The sequence below is a fragment of the Erinaceus europaeus genome, chromosome 11 (genome assembly GCF_950295315.1).
Source record: "Erinaceus europaeus chromosome 11, mEriEur2.1, whole genome shotgun sequence".
Lineage (NCBI taxonomy): Eukaryota > Metazoa > Chordata > Mammalia > Eulipotyphla > Erinaceidae > Erinaceus > Erinaceus europaeus.
This window is the reverse complement of record NC_080172.1, coordinates 7,952,862-7,979,314: the sequence shown is the minus strand read 5'-3', so window position 1 is coordinate 7,979,314 and position 26,453 is coordinate 7,952,862. Positions and strand designations below refer to the sequence as shown.

The window sequence follows — 26,453 nt, the reverse complement described above, 5'->3', positions numbered from 1 at the left end:
TGCTCCTGGAGGCTATTTTTTCGCTTTTGTTGCCCTTGTTGTTTATCATTGTTGTTATTATTATTGTTGTTATTGATGTTGTTGTTGGATAGGACAGAGAGAAATGGAGAGAGGAGGGGAAGACAGAGGGGGGAGAGAAAGACAGACACCTGCAGACCTGCTTCAACGCTTGTGAGGCAACCTCCCTGCAGGTGGGGAGCCGGGGACTGGAACCCGGAGCCTTAAGCTGGTCGGTGCACTTTGTGCCATGTGAGCTTAACCCGCTGCACTACCGCACAGCCCCCAATAAAACACAATCTAAACAGACAGTTTACTCAAAAAATCCTAACTGATAGTGGGGAAAGAAGACAAGGAAAAAGTTTTCTAGAAAAGCATATGGAACCGGGATCCTATGCTGGCAAAAGCTCAGTTGGATAGTCGCCCTGTTTTGTCATGTGTGTGACCCAGATTCAATCTCCACTGTGTCAAAGGAGTGCTGTGGTGTCTTTCCCTCTCTCTTTGAAAAAAAAAAAAAATCAGCGCTGAGCAGAGCAGCAAATCCCAGTAATGTCAGAAAAGCATAATCCAGGGTTGGCAGAATATTAATTTTTGCTTGGATAGTGTGCTGCCTAGCCCTGTGCACCTCGTAGGCTCAAGACTGCCCTCCACTGCATTCAAGGAAACTTCATGCTTTAGTGTCTCTCCCTCTCCCCCACCCCTTCTGTCTCTATCTAAAAGACAGATAGAAAAAAAAATTGACATGTAATACTAATAAATAATATCAGAACTCAGGAGCCAGCAGTCAGTATCTCTCTTTATTTAATATTTATTTATTTATTCCCTTTTGTTGCCCTCTTGTTTTATTGTTATAGTTATTATTGTTAATGATGTCGTCATTGTTGGATAAGACAGAGAGAAATCAAGAGAGGAGGGAAGACAGAGAGAAGGAGAGAAAGACACCTGCAGATCTACTTCACCGCCTGTGAAGCGACTCCCCTGCAGGTGGGGAGCCGGGGGCTCCAACCGGGATCCTTAGGCCGGTCCTTGTGCTTTGCGCCACATGCGCTTAACCCGCTGTGCCACTGTCCAACTCCTTCAGTATCTGTCTTTACAAGAGAGGAAAATGCCCCGTCTGAGCCAAATAACTGGAAATAAGCCAAAGGCCAACACCATTTTTTCCATTATTTTCTTCAGCACTATGTGCCACCGCCTGCCCCCCTTGATATTTATTCTCTAAAGGAGTGAGTGTTTACGTTCAAATACTTGACTCAGCGATTGCTTGGAAGGATCATATGCCGATACCCTTCATAGCACAGGTAGACCTTCTTTGTTTCATGTAGTTTGGGGACTGAAGCTATGCTAAATAAAGAGAGGCTATCCTAAATCTACCTTTCTCACTTCAGGCATGTTTTTCAGGGGAAGCTAATGATAATAATGATAAGTCAGAAACTATGACTCCACTTCAAATAGGAGATAATCTATATGCAGGGCAAATTCAAGCAAAAATAAATAGAATTGTAATACAGGGAGAGAGAAATATGTGCATGGGGCTTTGTCTAAATCTAGTTTTATCTTTTTTTAAAAAAATTAATTATATTTATTTATTGGATAGACACAGCCAGAAATCAAGAAGGAAGGAGGCAATAGAGAGACAGAAAGACACCTGCAGCCCTGCTTCACCACTCACAAAGCTTTCCCCCCTGCAGGTGGGGACCAGGGGCTCGAACCTGGGTCCTTGTGCATTGTAATACATGCGCTTAACCAGGTGCACTACCACCCGACCCCCTAGTTTTATCTTTTGATACTCCTTTTTTGTGTGTGTTAGTTTATTTTATTTTGTAAATTTTAGGAAAAACAAATGTACATTTTCTTTTTTGACACATCCACTTTCAAACTAAGGAGTAGTATTTGATAGTTTATAATATTGTAATGATCTCACCTTAATTCATGTTGATTTGTTGTCGTTGTTACTGGTTATTTGAGTAGTAGGATGTTTGGTAATATAGAACAGAAAATGGATGCTTTATATTGATGAGACAAATATATCAAGTTTAGCTTGTGGAAATAGAATGTACTAAGCTAGTGAATGTTTTTGAGACTCCTTTTGATATAAGCTGATGAACATGTTTCTTTTGTTTAAGTTCAAAAATTATTATTAAGCATTCAAAAATGCTTTCAGTTTTTAAAATATTTATTTTGGATAGACAGAGAGAAATTGAGAGGAAAGGAAGAGAGCAAGGAAAGAGAGAGACACGGCTCGGCTTCACTGCTTATGAAGCTTCTCTCTAACCCTCCCCCCCAACAGAGTCTAGGGATCAAAGTCATGACACTGGGTCCTTGCAAACTGTAATGTGTGTGCTTAACCAAGTGCTCCATTACTACCCCACTGTACTGTTCAGTTTTATTTCCATTTTGTCAGTAAGACTGTACTAGCACACAGAATGTTTAGGATTCAGAGAAAACACTGCAGTTTTTTGTTTGTTTGTTTGTTTCATATTGCTTTGTTTTCTTCACCAGGGTTATCACTGGGGCTTCATTTCTTCATTACAAATCACCACTCCCAGCACCATTTTTTCCATTATTTTCTTTCAAAATTTTTTTTCAAGAGTGGAGGGGAGATAGAAAAAGGGGTGGGGAAAGGTAGACACCTGCAGACCTGCTTCACCGCTCATGAAGCACTCCTCGCAGATGGGGTGTTGGCCCTTTCACTTTTTCTGTCTCTGTTTTAAAAGGAGAGGAAAAGAGGAAAAAAATGAGCACCAGGAAAAGTGGAGGTGTCATGCAAGTAAGCACTAAAACCCAACAATAACCCCGGTAGCAATTTAGAAAGATAAAGAAAGCAAGTTAGGAAGAAAGAAAGGAGGAAATGAAGGAGAGGGTAAGACTGCTTAGTTTTGCATTATTAGGGAGGGGAAGTATTGTTATACTTCATCCTAATAATAAGAATAACCCCCCAAATTTACTTTTGTAAATCGAAGCCTTATGAATGGAAAAAGTCTTTTTGCAAGTTACTAATATAACTCAAATCTCCAAAAAATAGAGGAACTGTTATGAGGAATTGTGTGTGTGTGTGTGTGTGTGTGTGTGTGTGTGTGTGTGTGTGTGTAAATACATCTAATCTTAAGAAACTAAAGGACAGAGTATACCCGATTCTGTATATGAACATACCTATTTCTGTGAGTTTTGAATTGATAGTCTACATAGATTCTCTGAGATGGAGATGTTGAGTGGGGCACAGGGCACAGACTCTGTTTTCACTGAGTTTGCACATGAGGAATTGGATACCAGGACACTGCATGAGTACGAGGCAGGGAACACAAGAAAGGTGGTTTTGTGGAGCATGTAAGTCGTGGGAGGAGTTTCAGTATGGTAACCTCTCCTGGCAGTTTCCAGTGGGCCAATATTGGGGAAGTTGCCGCGGGTGTGAGGTATGAGGGGTGCAAAAGAAGGGAATCTATGCCTGAAAGGGCCTTTTTTGGATTCCTTCCAGGCCCCTCAGGGAAGCCTCTCTCCGAGTTATCTCTATAAATTTCATGTCTGCAGAGCTCCTACTTCAGAAACAAATAGGGAATTTGGAAATTGCACACCTGCCATGCATGTCCTCTTGTAATTCTTTTGAGCAAATCTCACTCAAGCCATGGAAGAGAATTCACTTTCCATTCACTTCTTTACAATGCTTATCCTGTTAACCAGGGACAACATGTAGATTTCATTTTTTTCATTATATTATCTCGTGCATTTTCTTTTTTCTTTTTTAAATTTTTTATTATCTTTATTTATTGGATAGAAACAGACATCAAGAGGGAAGGGGGAGACAGAGAGGGAGAGAGATATAAAGACACCTGCAGCCCTGCTTCACCACTTGCAAAGCTTTCCCACTGCAGGTGGGGACCAGGGCCTGGAACCCAGGTCCTTGTGCATTGTAACATGTGCGCTCAACCAGGTGCACCACCACCAGGCCCTCTCTCATGCATTTTCCATTTTAAAAAAAGTCCAGCAAAGTATCATCGATTCGACTAGTAAAATTTATCTGATGATTTTGGAGTACTTTTTCAAGCATGTGGTTATCAATTTATCAAAAACAGGTTTCTCCAGATAAAGCTGATCTTTTTCATTGCTCACATGTTTGATGTGTAGATCAGAGTAATGCCAGAGACATAATTGTTTTTCACCAAGTCTTCAGACAATGCCATTCCTGACAGTTTTGGAGAGGAAAAAAAAAAGATGAAACATCTAGAAAGTTGAAAATCTACATGCCATGAAAGATGTCCAATGAAGCCAGATAAAACAACAGGAGGAGGAAGTAAATGCCATTACTCAATCATCTTTGCCTTCAGCTACTTCATTGATAAATGCCTAGGTTAAACATATTTACTGCCAGGCACTGTTTTAAGAACCAGGCACATATGTAGCTGTGAACACACACACACACACACACACGTGACATCCTTAGCTTCGCAAACCTTTGCACATAGGAAGGCAATAAATAAAATGCATCATATAACAGTCCTAAGGACTGAGGGCAAAAAGCTTACTAATATGAAATAATAACTATGTTATTATGAAGTGTTGTGATGCACTATGAAGTGTGTATGAAGTGTTGTGATGCACTATACCGGTTGACCATAGGAAGTCAGGCACAGCACTCGGCTGACGTCAGCCTTGGCGACAGAGCAGACAGTGATCTGTGGAAAAGCACGATGAACTGTGGGTGGGTTCGGTCTGTGCAAATGCACAAAGCATTGTGGGTGGACTGAATAGACTAAAATGCACAGCCAGCCAAAAGTCTGGTCTCTTTGGCTACTGCTTCTTCTGCTCAGACGCCTCTGTGGATGATGCTGTTCGAGGTGCCTGCCATGGCTACTTCTCTTGGAAACTGAGCACGTGTGGCTCAACTACCCGGTAAACTCTAAGACTCCCCTACAGCCATGAGTAGCATATACATCAGCTGATAATTGTTTATCTCATGGGACTGAACTTTTGATAATTATTCATGGACTTTAAGGACCTAGTGTACTTTTAACCCCTGCTGATAATTGTTTATTTTGCAGTACTTAGATATTTGTCTTTTATCCTTGTATCACCCTAATAAAGCCTTGAATTGTTTAAACCCAATCCCAGCCACCCCACAGTTAGTTCCATGCAGCAGCAAAAGTCCTTTTGTTTTTAGTTACAACAAAGGAGTAACTGTGAATGAGTTGTCAATAGGCTAAGTAAAGAGTAGAAGAGAGAAAAGCAAGGAGCTTTTACTCAGATTGCCCCACACCAGGAAACATCAGTTAGTGTAAGGCCAAGAGGTGGTGCACCTGGTGAAATGTACGTATCACTATGCTCTATTACCTGGGTGTGAGCCCCTGCAGAAGATACTTCATGAGAGGGGAAGCAGGTCTGTAGGTGTCTATCTTTCTATCTCCCTCTCTCTTCTCTCTTTATCTCTCAATTTCTCTCTGTCCTATCCAATAAAACAGAAGGGGGGTGGGGAGATGGTCACTGGGAGCAATGGCTTCATAGTGCAGGTACTGAGCCCCAGCAATAACCCTGGGGGCAAAATGAAATAAAAATAAGAAATGATCTCATTCTCAACAATGTTTTTCTGTGTATATATAAAGAAATAAAGATTGATTATCTGGGCTGGGGGGGGAGAAAAATATTGATTATCTGCAAAACTCTTGATTTTATTAACCACACCAGAAGCTCAAAAAGTGTTTCCTATAGAACAGAGTCATCTGGCTCTGATGCCTCACATGTACTTTTTAGATGACTCAGTAGAGTTACAAAGTGAAGGAAACAATAGTTTCTCTGGCCACCAGAGTGCTTGGAGTGTCACCTTTTGTTATTTCTCCTTCTCTCAAACTTGACTTGACGGAAGAGCATATACAGTTTATAAAGAGAATGTGTTATTTGGGCATAGAGGACATGATGCCTCAGGGAACTTAATTCAGCACTAGTGTTTTTATCCCTCCGGAGTTTCTGTGGTTGGGTTCTGCTGTGTTTTGAGGCAGAATCAGTCGGAAAGCCTGAGAATGGAGGCATGGGACCAAATGAGGAGAAGATGACAGAGTCCCCTCCAACTGACTCTGAACATAAAATCGACAAAACTAACAAAATAGAACAAATATCTCCAGCTTTCTGAGTAAGTTTTATGATCAATAAGTCTTTACACAATGATTTCATGAAGGTTTTTTTTCTGCTAAGTTCTATGAAACTTTCCTAGAGAACTGACTCGCCACTGATTTTTTGTTGTTGTTGTTGTTTTTCAAGTTCGGTATCACTTTATTGAGATGATTTACAGTCATGAGGGTCTATGTCTATATTTTCCCAAGGTAAATGTCAATACATCTCACTTTTTTTTTTCACCAGTGTTTAATCATTCAGGTCTTATTTTTTTTACCATAAAGTAGAGAGATGAAGGAAACATTTGGTTATTCTAACATTCTTGGTTAATGATAAAGGAAGGATGTTGTAATTTTTAAAATGACTCCTTCTTGTACAGAGTCACACAAAATTTGTGTGGGGGCTGGGGGTGGGAGTGATGTTTAAAGAATGAAGACCATGAACTCTCTTGCTCTAAAGAATGTTCCTGAAAGAATTCCAGTCAAAATGGTAGTGGACTCTGTTTTCTCTCACTGCCATTACCACAATAAAAACTACTACCATGTACTTGGAAAAACCAGCAGACTCTAATGAACTTAGATTTCAGATAAACTAACAACAACAACAACAACAAGTCCAGAATCCTCATGATGAGGACAAACAGACTCACAACAAAAGTAAACATCTACTTCCGGCTCAGTTTTATACCACCTGGTCAAATTCCCAGTGTGACAGTAATCTGCCCTGCTGGACTCTCAGTGTCACTGCTCACTAGAACACATCAGTGGTTGCTGCCACTTCAGGCTGCCCTGGGCCACCGTTACCTGGCCCACCGAAAGCAAAGCTATAATCTCGTGTGTGTGTGTGTGTGTGTGTGTGTGTGTGTGTGTGTGTGTGTGTGTGTGTATTTTCCCTCCAGGGTTATCCTTGGGAGTCAGTGCCTGCACGATGAACCCATTCCTCCTGGCAGCCATGTTTTCCACTTTATTGGACAGGACAGAGAGAAATTGAGAGAGGAGGGGGAGATGGAGAGGGAGAAACGCAGATACCTGCAGATCTGTTTCACAGCTTGTGAAGCGTCCCCCCTGCAGGTGGGGAGTGGGGGCTTGAACCCAGATCCTTGTACAGATCCTTGTGTGTGCTTAAATCAGGTAAACCACTGCCCAGCCCCCACCCCCAGTTATAATCCACGTGGCAAGTGAAGACCAAAAAAAAAAAAAAAAAAAAATCACAATCCATAATGGATTGGTACAGTCTCTTGAAGAAAACTCCAGTTACAACGTCAAAACAAATGTTTTAAGCATGTACATCCAATTAGGGAAATTTATGGGAGAAAGATACCAATAGATTCAGAGAAATAATAAGGCAAAGTATAGAGCACTTGCTAACAGTGATCAGAGGAATGAAGAATTCAGTACAGAGGAAAACATCTGCAGGAAGAAAGACATCAAAGGTCAAAGTGAAAGAGGACGATGGGAGGTCGGGCGGTAGTGCAGTGGGTTAAGTACCCATGGTGCAAAGCGCAAGGACCAGGGCCCCCGGCTCCCCACCTGCAGGAGGAGGTTTGCTTCAGAAGTGGTGAAGCAGGTCTGCAGGTGTCTATCTTTCTTTCTCCCTCTCTGTCTTCCCCTTCTCTCTTGATTTCTCTCTGTCCTATCCAACAACAAAGACAGCAATAGCAATATCAGTAAACAAGGGCATCATAGCCTTCAGAAACAATGGATTCTAGTGCAGGCACCAAACCCTGGAGGCAAAAAAAAAAAAAAAAACAACAAAACAACTCCTCAAAAAAAGAAAGAAAGAAAGAAGATGAAATAGAGGAAATCACCCTAGCCCCTTCCCATCTCTCCTCCCCCCCCAAAAAAAAACCAGGAAAAACTCATGAAAACAAGTGAAGATAATATAATATGGGATAACATCAAGAAGAACAACACTTTTATCACAGGGGTAAAGAAGGAAGAAAGGAAGAAAAAGGGACAGAATTCATATTTGAAGGAATACTAACTGAAAATGTCCTCCAAATTCAAAAGGAGATAAATCCCCAGAGCCAAGAGGCTCAAAATGTTCCCCTGCCCCCTCCCCATCATCTAGGCCTACTTTGACCAAGGCACAAAATAATTAAAATGATACATATTGAAAAATAAAAAAGATTCTGAAGACAATAAAAACTAGAATGTGGTTTCTCCCTGTGTCTTTCACTATATCTCTCTCAAAAATAATAAAATAAAGTATCCTTAAAAAAAAAAACAACTAGAATGTACTTGGAAAAACAAGCAGATTGATGAGCTTGGACTTTATATACACTAACAACAAAAGGGGGAAAAAAGTCCAGAATCCCAGTAATGAGGACAGACAGATTCCCAACAAAAGGAAAGATGTACTTCCTGCTCAGAGAAAAAGCAGAGTTGGGAAATTTCATAAAACTAACAACTGATTTCTCAATAGAAACTCTTAGAGACTAGAATGGACTGGAAGGGTTTATTCAAAGATTTTAATGGAAAAAAACCCTCCACTCCAAAATACTTTAGACTGCTAGACTATCAATCAAGTTTAGAAAAAGAATAAAGAGCTTTATGTTCAAGCAACAGCTAAAGGAATTCACTATCACTAAACCAGCCCTCCTAGAAATACAAAAAAAAAAAAAAAAGACTTATATGAAATGAAAATACAGAATGACCTCTCTCATAAAACGTAAACAAACAATACAAGAGAAACAAGCAAAGTTTACTAAAGACGATGAACTCAGAATGCAGAACTAAGGTTACCAGAGAGGATAGGGTAAGTCTTCAAAGGGGTGGGAACTCAGGGAACCCTGGTGGAGGGTATCAGTGCTTTGTTGGAAGGTGGAGGGAACACATTTTTGAGGAGGTGAGAAGTTATACTTCTAAATCAGTTTTAGGTTTATAAATCAAGACCATCTCAAGAACAAATAAAAGCTATCATTAAAACATTTCAGAAAATCTGAGTAAAATCATTTTCATTTCACAAGATATATTAGGTATGTGACACTGGGAATTATTTAGTCTCCTTGAGTGATTTCACAATTATTCTTTTAATATAATCACTTAGAAATTATAGTCTGTTCTTGACTGGGGGTATGGAGCAACCTGTCAATGTCCATGTCCAGCAGAGAAACAATTACAGAAGCCAGACCTCCCACCTTCTCCACCCCATAAAGAATTTTGGCCCACACCACTCCCAGAGGGATAAAGAATATGGAAGTTTCCAATGGAGGGGATGGACATGGAACTCTTGTGGTGGGAACTATAAGGAATTGTATCCCTCTTATCCCACAATCTTGTCAATCATTATTAAATTACTAATAAAAAATTATTTTAAAAAATAAATTATAGTCTGTTCTTTATTAAAGAAAATGAGGAAGGGGCTGTTCGGATGTGGAAGAGCAAGGATTTTAAAGATAACATCCATGCTATCACTAAATGAGCTTAAATTTTTCCACTTCTTCCCTTAATTCCTGTTGAGATTTTAGGCAGGTTTTTGTGGGTTCATCTCCACAAGTTTGCTTTCAACTCAATGAAAGCTCAATTCTTCCATGTCATTCTTGGGAGGAATAGGGGTTGAAGAGGAGGGTGGGTTTTGCTTTGATGTTTAGTTTTATAGTGATTCATACATGTGTGCCTCATACATGCACGATTTTACCACTCAAACCAATTTTTCTGTTCTTTTTATTTCAGGTGTAAAGAGACAGAGAGAGAAAAAAAGATACCACAGTGCTACAATGCGTCCAGTGCTGTGGACTCTCATGCGATCCTGGGGTTTGAATTAAGCCAAGGTGGCGCAAAGCTCAAGAACCAGTGTAAGGCACCCGGTTCAAGCCCCTGGCTCCCCACCTGTAGGGGAGTCGCTTCACAGGCGGTGAAGCAGGTCTGCAGGTGTCTGTCTTTCTCTCCCCCTCCCTGTCTCTCCCTCCTCTCTCCATTTCTCTCTGTCCTATCCAACAACGGCGGCATCAATAATAACTACAACAATGAAACAACAAGGGCAACAAAAGGGAATAAATAAATAAATATTTAAAAAAAAAAAATTAAGCCAAGGACATGCCAACGTATGCAATCTACCGGGTGAACTATCCTCTGGTCCTCCATGCCATTCTTTAATAGTTGATATTCAAGGACTGGTTGGAACCAAAGAAGTCAGGTTTACAAATTTACTCTGCTCCTAACACGCTAAGGTTTTGAATCATTGCTGTGTGCATGACTCCTACAAGGGGAAGGGGAGAGGGAGGGGGCTCTCTGTTTATTGTTCTTGTGTGCAGCTTTCTGAGTCAGTGCTGACGGTATTGAGATGCTCACTTGGCCCACAGGCAGAAACCCAGAAACTAACCAGGCAACTAATTGAGTTTCACTAATAAGATTTTTACCACCACCAGGGTAATTGCTGGGGGTCAGTGCCTACACTAGGAACCCACCACTCCTGGTGGTCATTTTTCCATTTTTATTTGACAGGACAGAAAGAAATTAGAGGGGAGGGGACATAGATTGGGGAGAAAGAAAGGCACCTGCAGGCCTTCTTCACAGCTCATGAAGCAGCCCCCCTGTAGGCAGGGAGTGAGGGTTCAAACCTGGGACTTTGTGCTTGCTGATACATGCATTTAACTGGGTGTGCCACCTCCTGGCCCCTAATAAGATTCTCTGAGTACCCTGAAATTATAGCTTAGAACAGGAAAATAAGCTGATTTGTCATAGAATTTGGTGGTGTCTGGTTACTACAAGTAGAAAAACTAGTGAGGCCTTGATTGGTTGTATGTAAACTGAAGACATTAAGACCCAAAGTTTAGGGAGTCTTATTCCACATCTGTACCATATTCATTAGACTTTTTGTTACTAGCTAACAAGTAAAGGGACTGGAATTCTCAGAAACAAACAGCTCTTAAAAGATTTTGTTTCCCCACCACCACCAAAAAAAGAACACTTTATTTTCTACTCAAGATAACATTTAAAAATTAGGTGTTGGGGGCCAGGCGGTGATGCACCTAGCTAAGTTTATATTACAGCACAACCCTAGTCCCCACCTTCAGGGGGAGGTTTCTCGAGTGCTAGAGCAGAGTTGCAGATGTCTTTCTCTTTTGGTCTCTCTCCTCTTTAAACTTCTCTGTGTCTCTAATAAATAATTAATTAATGTTCAGATTTGTGACTAATATGACCCCTCTATGATGAGTCTATCCTCTGTTACCACTTTCAGAACAATATGAGTTCAGAACAAACTGGGAATGTCTTTGTCTTAGCGGAGCCAATCATGGACATAACTACTCAGGCTTTCTTATTTGTGATGAAATGACTACTCCTTTCTGACCCAGCTAACCAAAGAAAGTGTGTCAACTGCAGCTTGTTTTGGATAAGGCATGAAGAGTTAGAGTTGAGCAATGGTCTAGCTATTACTGTATATCTAATTCATCCTCTAGCAGACAAATGACAAAATAACCATGCAAAACTTTTCAGGTCTTTTCAAGTGGTGACATCTGTTTTTAACCATACATCTTCACTTCCTGGGGGGTAATATGATTGATTTTTATGAACAGACAAACCAAAAGAGTCTGGTTATATTACAACAAGAAGTTAAACTATAGTATATACATACAGTGGAAGGATGAAAATGAGAAGCCATGACACAACATCATAGAATAATCTCATGACTTAATGTTGAAAATAAGAAGCCAGACACAGAATTCTTTCTGTATATACCCTACTATATAATGTTAAAGACAGACCAAAGCTATTCTATAAGGTCAGAAGTGCTCCCGATGATGGCGCACTTGGTTGAGCACACATGTTACAGTGCGCAAGGATCCTGGTTCAAGCCTCCAGTCCCCACCTGCAGGAGGAAAGCTTTGCCAGTGGTGAAGCAAGTCTGCAGGTGTCTCTCTGTCTCTCTCCCTCTATGCCTCCCCCTTCCTCTTGATTTCTGGCTTTTTCTATCCAATAAATAAACTACACACATTAAGAGAAAAAGAAAGAAAGCTATGGTAAAAATCACTCAGAAATGAAAGAGGAGATATTACAACAGACGAGGCAGAGATGCAAAGGATAATGCAAGGCCATTACAGACATCTATACGGAAACAGATCCAACAACTTAGAAGAAATGGACATATTCGTAGAGTCATACCAACTGCCAACCTTGACACAAGAGGAAGTAGATAAGCTTTACAGGCCAAACAGAAATTGGAGAAAGAGGACCTCTGCTACACTGGTGGTGCAAGTTGGTGCAGTCCTGATAGAGAACAGTATGGAGAATCCTTAAGCAAATACAAATGGAAATACCTTAAGATTTAGCTATTCTGTCCTAGGCATTTAACCAAAAGATATAATAACACTGATTCAAAGGGATATATGCATTCCCATGTTCACAGTGGCTTTCTTCACAATAGCAAAGACCTGGAAACAACCAAAAAGCCCTTCGACAAATGACTAGATAAAAAAGTTAGGAGACTGGAGTATGACGGTAGCACAGCGGGTTAAGAGCACGTGGCACAAAGGTAACAATCAGCATAAGGATCCTGGTTCAAGCCCCTGGCTCCCCACCTGCAGGGGAGTCGCTTCACAGGTGGTGAAGCAGGTCTGCAGGTGTCTGTCTTTCTCTCCCCCTCGGTCTTCCCCTCCCCTCTCCATTTCTCTCTGTCCTATCCAAAAACGACAACATCAGTAATAACTACAAGAATAAAACAACAGGGGCAACAAAAGGAAATAAATAAATAAAAAGTTAGGAGACATGTACTAAATGGAGTATTACTCAGCAATAAAAATGATGCAGATTATAAATAATTGATAGCCTATATCTAAGACTGTGGGAGAAAAGAATGACAGTGGTTACCTATGGGGATGGGGATAGGCATGGGGACACAGACCTCTGGTGATGGGAGTGGTCAAAAAAAAAAAAAAGACTAGGGAGTCAGGCAGTAGCGCAGCGGGTTAAGTGCACATGGCACAAAGCGCACTGACCAGCTTAAGAATGCCAGTTCGAACAAACTGAATCCTTTTAATATATAGGCTGTGTATTTGATATGCGGGCTCTCTCAAAAGCCTAGACCAAGTAGATTAGAAGCATCCAATAGCACAGCTATATACAAGATACTGGATACTGTACAGCAAACCATAACAAAAGGACTTTTCAAAGTTAACCCAATTACCAAATAATGTGATGGTAACATTAACTATCGATTGTCTTTTTGAATCCTAAGACAGCAGGAACCTCACATCTCCACTATAGAGCCCCTACTTCCCCCAGTCCTGGAACCCTTGGATAGGGCCCACTTTCCCGTATGCGTCTCCCAATCCATACCAAATAATATTGCATCCGCCGATCACAACCTAACCAACGCAACGATTGCCACCTCAACATGCTTCACCTCAGACTGTGTCCAGAGACTTCACGTGTGGAATGACAACCCTTCAGCTTCATTACACAGGTGAGACCTTTCCTTTTATAGTACACTCTAATTTCATCTCAGGTAATTCACTTTCTAACAAAGTCCCATAACCTAGATATACACCAGTTTCTGTGAGAGAGAGCTTATGTACACACGTATCCATAAACTACTGCAAAATATATACCTGAAAGCAGAAGTACACTAGAGTTTGCAGTGAGTACCTCCCTAACACTTCCTCTCCACTATTCCAAGCTTGGGATCCATGATTGCTCTACAAATTGTTTGGCTTCGTATGTTAACTCTCTTTTTAATCACCAGGTTCCAGATGCCACCAGGATGCTGGCCAGGCTTCCCTGGATTGAAGACACCACCAATGTGTCCTGGAGCTCAGCTTCCCAGAGACACACCTTACTAGGGTAAGAGAGAGGCAGGCTGGGAGTATGGACTGACCAGTCAACGCCCATGTTCAGCGGGGAAGCAATTACAGAAGCCAGACCTTCTACCTTCTGCAACCCACAATGACCCTGGGTCCATGCTCCCAGAGGGCTAGAGAATGGGAAAGCTACCATGGGAGGGGGTGGGTTATGGAGATTGGCTGGTGGGAATTGTGTGGAGTTGTACCCCTCCTACCTTATGTTTTTGTTCATTAATCCTTTCTTAAATAAAAAATTAAAAAAAAAAAAAAAAGAATGCCGGTTCGAGCTCCTGGCTCCCCACCTGCAGGGGAGTCATTTCACAGGCAGTGAAGCAGGTCTGCAGGTGTCTATCTTTCTCTCCTCCACTCTGTCTTCCTCTCCTCTCTCCATTTCTCTCTGTCTTATCTGACAACGATGACATCAATAACAACAACAACAACAATAAAAAACAAGGTCAACAAAAATAAAAATAAATATAAAAATTTTTTAAAAGATTATACTGTAAATTATTAACGCCTCAGTAAAAAACAAAATAAGGGAAAGTTAAAAAAGAAAAAGATGAAGAGAAAGAAAGAAAAGTGGAAATAAAAATTTTTCCAATAATTTTTAAAAAGTAAAAATTGTGATTATATTTAAGAAGAGGAGCTATGAGAAAGAACAGAAAAATGGGCCATAGGATGCTGGTAGGTTTACTGTCATCACTGATTAACTGACCATGTTTCTGTTTAAAGAGTTTATTGAGGAAGGGTTCCTGGAAGATGGCAGACTGAGAAGCTGCTAGTGGCTTGAGCTCTGACCACATCTCCTGGAAACGGTAGGATTTTCTGCCTTTAGTAGGCCAGTCAATAAGGGGTCCTAGCGGTGACACCAAGGAGGTGACTATAACTTAATTTGGGTTAAGAATTAGAGTAGGAAAAAAGGGGAAAATTTTTTTTTCCTTTTAATTTTAAAGCATACCTCCTCCCCCTCCCCCCCCATAACCAGTCCCTGGGGACCAGCTCCTAGCAGGCTCCCCTGCTAGGAGCCTCTTTCTTTACCAAATTCCTGTCCCACCAGGGAGTATCATTCATTCTAAGTCTATACCCTTCTGAAAGCTCTGGCCTTTTTTCTTTCTAAGTAGCCAAACCCCCCCCAACTCACCCTGCATAGCTAATTAAATAATTAAAAATAAATTAATTAAAAAAAAAAAAACCCTTTCCTTTCACTGCTCTTTTATGACTGTTCTTTTTCTTATCTTTTTCTTTTTTTCTCTCTCTCTCTTTTTTTTCTTTTTCTCATTCTTGTCATCCTTTCTTCCTTAATCCTACAGCTTCCAAAGCCACATCTCCCAGCCCCCACACCATCAAACAGTGTTCTTTTTTGAATTCACTGGTACACATTTGGGAATTATTTGGGGGAAGAATTCTCAGTGTGGACTCTCACTGCGAGTGTCTCTGCTCAACTTCCCTTCCTCCTTTAGCCACTCCTAGAATATACAGTGGATAGTAGATTTGCATAACTGTGTATTTCAGCTATCTTTGTCTAGTCCTGTGTTTTTTTTTTTCCTCATTCTTAACAATCAGCTGCCTCTGATCACAAGGTTTGAGGTAATCTGGGACAGGGTTTTTATTTATTTATTTTTTACCCTGCTCTATTTTACTATTAATATTATATAAAGGCATATATCTTCCCCCCCTTTAGGTTGATCAGAATTAACTCTTAGCATATATTTCAGTGCTAGGGTAGTGGGCATCTTACCTATTATGGGAGGAACTTGTCTCCTTAATCCTACCTCCTCTACAGACTCTCCCCTCCGTCCCCTTCCTAGCTAATCTAAAAAATTAAATTAAATTAGAAATAAAGTAATAAAAAAAACCCTTTCCTTTCACTGCTCTTTAATTACAGCTCTTTTTCTTATCTTTTCCCTTTTCTCTCTCTTGTCCCTTCTTTCTTTCTTTTTTTTATCTTGTCATACACTTCTTCCTTCCTTCTTCTTTGCCTTTCTGAATTTGTGAATTATTTTGGGGAAGAAATCTGACTCAGAGTGGACTCTCTATGTGTGTATCTCTGCTCTCGTTCCCTTTCCCCACTTGTTACCCCTAGAATATACAGTGGATAGTAGATTTGCATAACTGTCTATTCTTGCTATCCCTTCTTTCTTTTCTCTTTCTTATTCACTGGGATTTGGTTACTATTTTTTCACGGACTGGAGAAATTGTTTGGGTAACGTAACGATTAAATTGCTTCAATACTAGCTTCAGTTGCTACTGTAATTCCTGAGGTTGGTGAGTGCAATTGGCATAAAGGTATTTAGTACAGTGTTGCTTGTACTCAAGACACAACAGCTGAGGAACAACAGAGCATATAAAAAAAAAGCAACACATAAATCAAAAAAATGGGTAGATCAAAAACAAATAAAACTGCTACTCCAATGAATGAAGACAAGAGCCCAGAAGAAACTATAAATCAGCCAGAAGTAACCATAGATAAGAAAAGTATGCAAGCAATAATAAACTTATTAATCACAGAAATGAAAACAACACTGGAGGAATGGAATGGCAGTATTAGGGAAACAACAGTTGAGACCCCCAAGGAAAATACTGATTATCTTGAGGCAATTAGAGAACTGAAAGCTGAAATAGCTGTAATGAAGAAAGAAGCTGAGGCAAGGGAAAGCAGACTAACAGAAGCAGAAAACAGAATTAGTCAGACAGAGGAGGAGTTAGAGAAAACTAAGAAAGAGGTGAAAGAGCTTAAAAAGAGATTGAGAGACACTGAAAACAACAATAGAGACATATGGGATGATCTCAAAAGAAGTAACATTCGTATAATTGGCCTGCCAGAGGAAGAAAGAGAGGAAGGGGAAGCAAACATCCTAGAGGAAATAATAGAAGAGAACTTCCCAGACCTGAATAACAGAAAGGACATCAAGATTCAAGAGGCCCAGAGAGTACCAAACAGAATCAACCCAGACCTGAAGACACCAAGACACATCATAGTCACAATGAGAAGAAATAAGGATAAAGAAAGGATCCTAAAGGCTGTAAGAGAGAAACAAAAAGTCACATACAAGGGAAAACCCATAAGACTATCTGCAGACTTCTCCACTCAAACTCTAAAAGCCAGGAGGGAATGGCAAGATATCTATCAAGCCCTGAATGAAAAAGGGTTTCAACCAAGGATAATATATCCTGCTAGACTTTCATTCAAACTAGATGGAGGGATCAAAACCTTCTTAGACAAACAACAGTTAAAGGAGGCAACCATCACCAAGCCAGCCCAGAAAGAGGTTCTAAAATACCTCTTATAAACAAGAACATCACTACAATACTGGCAATATATAAGAGAAAAAAAAAACATTTTTTTTGAACAATGGCACTACAATACTTTAAATCCATAATATCAATAAATGTCAATGGCTTAAACTCACCCATCAAAAGGCACAGGGTGGGGGGATGGATCAGAAAACATGACCCAACCATATGCTGCTTGCAAGAATCCCATCTGTCACAAGATAAACACAGACTTAAAGTGAAAGGATGGAAAACTATCATACAGGCTAACGGACCACAAAAAAGGGCAGGAACAGCCATTCTCATCTCAGACACGATAGATTTCAAATTAAACAAAGTAATAAAAGATAGGCAAGGACATTACATAATGATTAGAGGGTCAATCAGACTTAACAATTATTAACATCTATGCACCCAATGAAGGACCATCTAAATACATTAAGCACCTACTGAAAGAATTTCAAAAATACATCAATAGTAATACAATAATAGTGGAGACTTCAATACCCTACTCTCACACTTAGACAGATCAACAAAGCAGAAAACCAATAAAGATACAAGAGAATTGAATGAAGAGATTGACAGACTAGACCTCTTGGACATTTTCAGAGTCCTTCACCCCAAAAAACTGGAATACACCTTCTTTTCAAATCCACATAACACATACTCAAGGACAGACCACATGTTAGGCCACAAAGACAGCATCAATAAATTCAAGAGCATTGAAATCATCCCAAGTATCTTCTCAGACCACAGTGGAGAAAAACTAACATTTAACAACAAACAGAAAATTATTAAAAGTCACAGAATTTGGAAACTAAACAACATACTCCTTAATAACCACCGGGTCAGAGACTCACTCAAGCAGGAAATTCAAATGTTCCTGGAAACAAATGAAAATGAAGACGCAACCTAACAAAATATTTGGGACACAGATAAAGCAGTACTGAGAGGGAAACTTATAGCCATACAATCACATATTAAACACCAAGAAGAAGCTCAAATGAACAACCTTACTGCACACCTCAAGGACTTAGAGGAAGAGGAACAAAGGAACCCTAAAGCAACCAGAAGGACAGAAATCACTAAAATTAGAGCAGAAATAAACAACATCGAAAATAAAAGAACCATACAAAAGATCAATGAAGCCAAATGTTGGTTCTGTGAAAGATTAAACAAAATTGACAAACCCCTAGCCAGACTCACCAAACAAAAAAAAAGAGAAGACTCAAATTAATAGAATTGTAAACGATGGAGGAGATATCACAACTGACACCACAGAAATCCAGAGAATCCTGCAAAACTACTATAAAGAACTGTACGCCACCAAGCTAGAGAATCTGGAAGAAATGGAACAATTCCTAGAAGCATATGCCCTTCCAAAACTGAACCAAGAGTAACTACAAAATCTAAAGCAACAATCACAGACAAAGAAATTGAAACCGTTTTTAAGACTCTCCCCAACAACAAAAGTCCTGGACCAGATGGCTTCACAAACGAATTCTACAAAACTTTCAGGAAACAGTTAGTACCCATACTTCTTAAGCTTTTCCATAAGATTGAAGAAGCAGGAATACTCCCTTCCACCTTCTATGAAGCCAACATCACCCTGATACCAAAAGCTGATAGGGACAGAACAAAAAAGGAAAACTACAGACCAATATCTCTGATGAACATAGATGCCAAAATATTAAACAAGATCTTGGCCAACCGGATACAGCAACATATCAAAAAGATTGTTCATCATGACCAAGTTGGATTCATCCCAGGAATGCAAGGCTGGTTCAACATCCATAAGTCAATCAATGTCATTCACCACATCAATAAAAGCAAAGCCAAAAACATCATGATTATCTCAATAGATGCAGAGAAAGCCTTTGACAAAATCCAACACCCATTCATGCTCAAAACTCTACAAAAAATGGGAATAGATGGGAAATTCCTCAAGATAGTGGAGTCTATATATAGCAAACTTACAGCCACCATCATACTCAATGGACAGAAGCTGAAAGCATTCCCCCTTAGTTCGGAGACTAGACAGGGCTGTCCACTGTCACTGTTACTCTTCAATATAGTAATGGAAGTTCTTGCCATAGCAATCAGGCAAGAGAAAGAAATCAAAGGAATACAGATTGGAAGGGAAGAAGTCAAGCTCTCACTATTTGCAGATGATATGATAGTATACATAGAAAAACCTAAAGAATCCAGCAGAAAATTACTGGAAGTTATTAGGCAATATAGCAAGGTATCAGGCTACAAAATCAATGTACAAAAATCAGTGGCATTCCTTTATGCAAACACTAAATCTGAAGAAGAAGATATCCAGAAGTCACTCCCATTTACTGTTTCAGCAAAATCAATCAAATACCTAGGAATAAAGTTGACCAAAGAAGTGAAAGACTTGTATGCTGAAAACTATGAGTTGCTACTCAAGGAAATAGAAACTGATAACAATAAATGGAAAGATATCCCATGCTCATGGATTGCAAGAATAAATATCATCAAGATGAATATTCTCCCCAGAGCCATATACAAATTTAATGCAATACCCATCAAAGTTCCACCAAGCTTCTTTAAGAGAATAGAAAAAACACTACAATCATTTATCTGGAACCTGAAAACACCTAGAATTGTGAAAAACCATCTTGAGGAAAAGAAACAGAAATGGAGGCATAACACTCCCAGACCTTAAACTATATTATAAAACCATCATCATCAAAACAGCATGGTACTGGAACAAAAATAGGCACACAGACCAGTGGAACAGAATTGAAAGCCCAGAAATAAATCCCAACACCTATAGGCATCTAATCTTTGATAAGGGGGCCCAAAGGATTAAATGGAAAAAGGAGGCTCTCTTCAATAAATGGTGCTGGGAAAACTGGGTTGTAACATGCAGAAGAATGAAATTGAGCCACTTTATCTCACCAGAAACAAAAATCAACTCCAAATGGATCAAAGACCTAGATGTCAGACCAGAAACAATCAAATACTTAGAGGAAAACATTGGTAAAACACTTTCCCACCTACACCTCAAGGACATCTTTGATGAATCAAACCCAATTGCAAGGAAGACTAAAGCAGAAACAAACCAATGGGACTACATCAAATTGAAAAGCTTCTGCACATCCAGAGAAACTATTAAACAAACAAAGAGACCCCTCACAGAATGGGAGAATATCTTCACATGCCAGACATCAGACAAGAAACTAATCACCAAAATATATAAAGAGCTCAGCAAACTTAGCACCAAAAAAGCAAATGACCCCATCCAAAAATGGGCAGAGGATATGAACAAAACATTCACCACAGAGGAGATCCAAAAGGCTAACAAACATATGAAAAACTGCTCTAGGTCACTGATTGTCAGAGAAATGCAAATTAAAAACACTAAGATACCACCTCACTCCTGTAAGAATGGCATACATCAAAAAGGACAGCAGCAACAAATGCTGGAGAGGATGTGGGGACAGAGGAACCCTTTTACATTGCTGGTGGGAATGTCAATTGGTCCAGCCTCTGTGGAGAGCAGTCTGGAAAACCCTCAGAAGGCTAGACATGGACCTTCCATATGATCCAGTAATTCCTCTCCTGGGGTTATACCCCAAGGACTCCATAACACCCAACCAAAAAGAGGTGTGTACTCCTATGTTCATAGCAGCACAATTCATAATAGCTAAAACCTGGAAGCAACCCAGGTGCCCAACAACAGATGAGTGGCTGAGAAAGCTGTGGTATATATACATAATGGAATGCTATGCAGCTATCAAGAACAATGAACCCACCTTCTCTGACCCATCTTGGACAGAGCTAGAAGGAATTATGTTAAGTGAGCTAAGTCAGAAAGATAAAGATGAGTATGGGATGATCCCACTCATCAACAGAAGTTGACTAAGAAGATCTGAAAGGGAAACTAAAAGCAGGACCTGACCAAATTCTAAGTAGGGCACCAAAGTAAAAACCCTGTGGTGAGGGGTAGACATGCAGCTTCCTGGGCTAGTGGGGGGAGGGAGTGGGTGGGAGGGATGGGTCACAGTCTTTTGGTGGTGGGAATGGTGTTTATGTACACTCCTAGCAAAATGTAGACATATAAATCACTAGTTAATTAATTTGAGAGGGGTAAAATTAATTGTATGTCTCAAAGTTTTTCAAAACACAAACTGAATCTTTTTAATATATAGGCTGTGTATTTGATATGCGGACTCTCTCAAAAGCCTAGACCAAGTAGATGAGGAGCATCCAATAGCACGGCTATATACAAGATACTGGATACTGTACAGCAAACCATAACAAAAGGACTTTTCAAAGTTAACCCAATTACCAAATAATGTGATGGTAACATTAACTATCAATTGTCTTTTTGAACCCTAAGATAGCAGGAACCTCACATCTCCACTATAGAGCCCCTACTTCCCCCAGTCCTGGAACCCTTGGATAGGGCCCACTTTACCGCATACCTCTCCCAATCCATATCAAATAATATTGCATTCGCTGATCACAATCTAACCAACGCAACGATTGCCACCTCAACATGCTTCACTTCAGACTGTGTCCAGAGACTTCACGTGTGGAATGACAACCCTTCAGCTTCATTACTCGGGTGAGACCTTTCCTTTCATAGTATACTCTAATTTCATCTCAGGTGGTTCACTTTCTAACAAAGTCCCAAAACCTAGATATACACCAGTTTCAGTGAGAGAGAGCATATGTTCACACGTATCCATAAACTAGTGCAAAATATATACCTGAAAGCAGAAGTACACTAGAGTTTGCAGTGAGTACCTCCCTAACACTTCCTCTCCACTATTCCAAGCTTTGGGTCCATGATTACTCAACAATTTGTTTGGCTTTGTATGTTAACTCTTCAGTCACCAGGTTCCAGATGCCATCAGGAGGCCAGCCAGGCTTCCCTGGATTGAAGACCCCACCAATGTGTCCTGGAGCTCAGCTTCCCCAGAGACCCACCCTATTAGGGAAAGAGAGAGGCAGACTGGGAGTATGGACCGACCAGTCAACGCCCATGTTCAGCGGGGAAGCAATTACAGAAGCCAGACCTTCTACCTTCTGCAACCCACAATGACCCTGGGTCCAGGCTCCCAGAGGGATGGAAAATGGGAAAGCTATCAGGGGAGGGGGATGGCATATGGAGATTGGGTGGTGGGAATTGCGTGGAGTTGTACCCCTCCTATCCTATGGTTTTGTTAATTAATCCTTTCTTAAATAAAAAAATTTAAAAAGACAAAAAAAAGAGTTTATTGAACAACACACTTAAGATTTGTATGTTTTACTGCATGTGTTTATACTACAGTAAGAAGCTTACATGAATAAATGTTATTAGTGTAATTGACCACAGAGACTGTCCAAGATGGCAGAGATCCTGTCAGAGACCAGTACACTGAAAACCATGTCGAGACCAGCATGGTAGAAAATACACAGACTCATCAAAGAGGCCCACCTGACATGAGATCACCTACTTAGGCATGACTTGATACAGTAATTACCCACTTTCACTCGTGGGAATCATGAGGACTGAGATTGTCTGAACAAATATGAATTGGTCAATCACAAACAATGGGACTGAGACTAGAAATGCTATTTTAAAAAAAAAAGATAATTGGCTTTAATTTCTCTCTCTCTCTCTTTCTTTTCTTTTTTTTTTTTTCCTCCAGGATTATTGCTGGGGCTCAGTGCCTGCACTATGAATCCACCGCTCGTTGTAGTGGCCATTTTATTCATTTTATTGGATAGGGAGACAGACTGAGAGGGAGAAGGAGAGGGAGAGGGAGAGGGGGAGACAGAGGGAGAGGAAGAGGGAGAGAGAGAGGAGAGAGAGATAGACACTGGCAGACCCACTTCAGTTCCTGTGAAGCTTCCTCCCCTGCAGGTGGGAAACCTGGACTCAAACTCAGATCCTTATGCAGCTCCTTGTGCTTAGTACTACATGTGCATAACTGGGTATGCCACCACCCTCTGCCCCCCCCCCCTTTTAATTTCTTTCTTTATTTTCCTTCAAAATACCACCACAGTCCCTTGTAGGGATATACTGTCTCTTCATTAAATACTAATAAATTTTGTCTTGACATAAAGAGTCTTGTTAAAACAATTATAATATCAATAAACTAGTGACACATGAGTGGGGGAGAATCCTGGAAGTGAGTGGTCACTAGGGCCATTCTTCTTCTTCTAGCGTTTGCCCTTCTTCAGTAGCCAGTCAACAGCGTCAGGTTGAAAGCTGTCAGGAGCTGCTTGTTGCTGGCTTTGAAAGTGACTGGGATCCATGTGGATTCAGTCGGCTAGGAAGGATCGTCAGTTTCCCCAATGAATGGGTACTCACGGGCCTGAACTGTGGTCTCTCTCTGCAAATTGACCCCACTGTAAGAGGACAACTGTTAGTCCCATATCTTCTTCCTGCATAATACCAAAATGGAGGTCAAATCATGAAAAGTTAGCTTGATCTATTGCAATTCCAGGGCAAAGCCAACCTGGGTAGTAATCCAAACGTCCAAGGCAGTATCTGGGCCAGCTGGACTTACCCTTTATGGGCAAAGAGGAACCTTTATTGTTTCTTTGATTCTACCAGTCAGCATTCAGCTGTGAATTACTTATAATATCCCAAACATTTCTCTGGACATAAGGAATATAAAATAGTACCAGATCTGGGCTATTACAGCTTTTACGATGGGAAGAGAAAAAGGAAAAACGATTTACTAAATGAACACATGAGACTATGCAGGGAACAGCACTTAAGAGGGTTGAGTGTGTGCTTCATGTTATGATGCTGACTTCTAAACAGGTCAGGAGCTGAAGTGATGAGAAAAACAGTCAAGAACATTTTATGAAAGATACTGAAGTCTTTTCAAAGATCTGTGTCCCGGGCTTGTTTCTTAGAACACGCTGGAGTTGTCCAGAGCAGATAGGTCCTGTGGATCTGCTTCTCACCCACCGAGTACATCTGAATATGTCACTAGCTCACTGCTGATTGCTGTATGACCCAGAGGACCAGTGACATGCAAATAACTGTCTCCTGGCTGGCTGTACACGCCGTGCTGTGAAAATCTGAATTAAGGTTCCTTAAGACAGGGAGTAAAATACCACCACCACCTGCACAGACTGGGGCCAGAAAAGGGCCAGGATACCGCTCCAGTTTGGATTTGATGTCAGACCACCTTGGAAAATGCAGGGGACTCTGGGGGATAAAAAGCTGTCCCTGAGTTTTCTAGGGTAATCATTTAGAATCCCTATATTAAGAGGCCTACTTTATTATTCCACAACTAAGTTAATTTCAAAATCTTTTCTCCACAGTTTTGCCTTCCCATCTCCTAATAAGAAGCAGATGTGGAAACCACCTCACCACCAGGAGAACCCCTCTCCCCTATCTCTCCCAACCTCTGTCTGTTGCAAATAAGCCAAATTTAAACCAACAACTACGCATGTTTCCAGTCAGCACTCTGACTTTCTCCCGGTGGAAGTAACTCTTTGGCTTGCACAAGGGGAGGAAATGTTTCTTTCAAAAAGCAATGCCAGGACAGGGAGCAGCTTATTCTCACGATAGTCACACACTAACCAGGCAGTTCAGTGAGAAAATCAATTTGCAAACAGCCAGGGAAAGAGAGAGGAGGACGTGAGCCAGCAGAAACAATGAGAAAGGCAGAGGAGAATAGGAGTAGTTTTCAGAAAGCCTGAGAACATGAAGCTGTATTCTGGGGAAAACACACACACACACACACACACACACACACACACACACACACACACACTTCCTAGAGACTCAAAAGGAAATATAATTCATGGATGGTGATAGGTCCCATCTCCCCTTTATTACAGATAGCTGAGAGAGAGAGAGAGAGAATGAGGGAATATGAAATTCACAGAGGGGATAAGCCAACTTTCATGATATGCAGTTCAGTTGAAAAACAACACTGACCTTCATATATTTTTACAATAACTCCTCTTCCTCTGATATAAGAAAATGTCTTTAAGGGGTGTAAGCAGAGTGCACACATCACCAGGTTCAAGCCTCTGGCATCCACCTTCAGAAAGAAGCTTCTTGAGTGATGAAGCAGCGCTGCAGGTATCTCTTCCTCTCTGTCTCCCTCCCCTCTCCATTTCTGTCTCTGATTACAAAAAGGGAAAGGAAAAAATGGCCACCAGAAATAGTGGATTTGTCATGACAAATCATGTCAGTGATAACCCTGGAAAGAAAAAAGAAGACAATGACAAAGAAAAAGAAGGAAGAGAAGAAGGAGGAAGAGGAGGAGGAGGAGAAGGAGAAGAAGAAGAAGAAGAAGAAGAAGAAGAAGAAGAAGAAGAAGAAGAAGAAGAAGAAGAAGAAGAAGAAGAAGAAGAAGAAGAAGAAGAAAATGCTAAGTGTCGATATTTTGTTATTCCACAGATTAGAAAACAGTATGATTACCCTAGGTACAGGACCTAATAAATTATGTTCTTCCTTCTAATCTGACTGATACTTTTCTACAACTTCCAACTTTAAATGTTTGTCTCAACATACTTAGAAAACATATAAACTCAGTTGTGTAAAATTTTGAGCTCTGAAGCGTCTGGACAGGTTGCGAAAGGTAGGCTACATGGAAATATTGTCGTTGACACTGACTTTTGCTTAGGATATTTAGACAGATGTAGAGAAAAATGTTCCTTCTGATGACAGAGAAGAACACAGAAGGCTGAATTGTTATGTGGAAAACTGAGAAATGTTACACATGTACAAACTACTTTATTTTACTATTGACTGTAAACCATTAAACCCCCAATAGAGAAAATTTATTTAAAAAAAAAAAGTGCCTGGGAGTCCGGCAGTAGCACAGTGGGTTAAGAGCAGGTGGTGCAAAGCTCAAGGACCAGCATAAAGGATCCTCGTTCGAGCCCCAGGCTCCATACCTGGGGGGGGGGGGGGTTACTTCACAGGTGGTGAAGCAGGTCTGCAGGTGTCTTTCTCTCCCCCTCTCTGTCTTCCCCTCCTCTCTCCATTTCTCTCTGTCCTATCCAACAATGATAGCATCAATAACAACAACAATAACTACAACAATAAAACAACAAGGGCAACAAAAGAGAATAAATAAATATTTTTTAAAAAGAAAAAAATGTTCCTTGTGATGGTATTAGAGACAGTTTTACCATGTCCACAGTCTGTATCAAAAGTAATTAGCAATAAGCCAGTCTTCCATTTACAAGCCTTTTCATAGGCGAAACCATCAGTCAGTTGTGTGTGCTTTTCTTTCTGACAGCAGTTCTTAGAGCTGAGCAAAGTGACAGCAACATTATAACATTCAAAAGGAGGCCAAATAGATCGATC

At 40.5% G+C, this 26,453-nt stretch overlaps 1 long non-coding RNA gene across 1 annotated transcript; it reads left to right on the top strand.

Moving 5' to 3' along the window:
- The first annotated feature begins 9,789 nt into the window (after positions 1 to 9,789).
- LOC132541191 (uncharacterized) lies at positions 9,790 to 24,509 on the top strand. The gene is made up of 3 exons (XR_009552362.1): positions 9,790 to 9,865; positions 10,128 to 10,154; positions 24,449 to 24,509. It is a non-coding gene; the product is annotated as an uncharacterized LOC132541191 (long non-coding RNA).
- Positions 24,510 to 26,453: the final 1,944 nt, after the last annotated feature.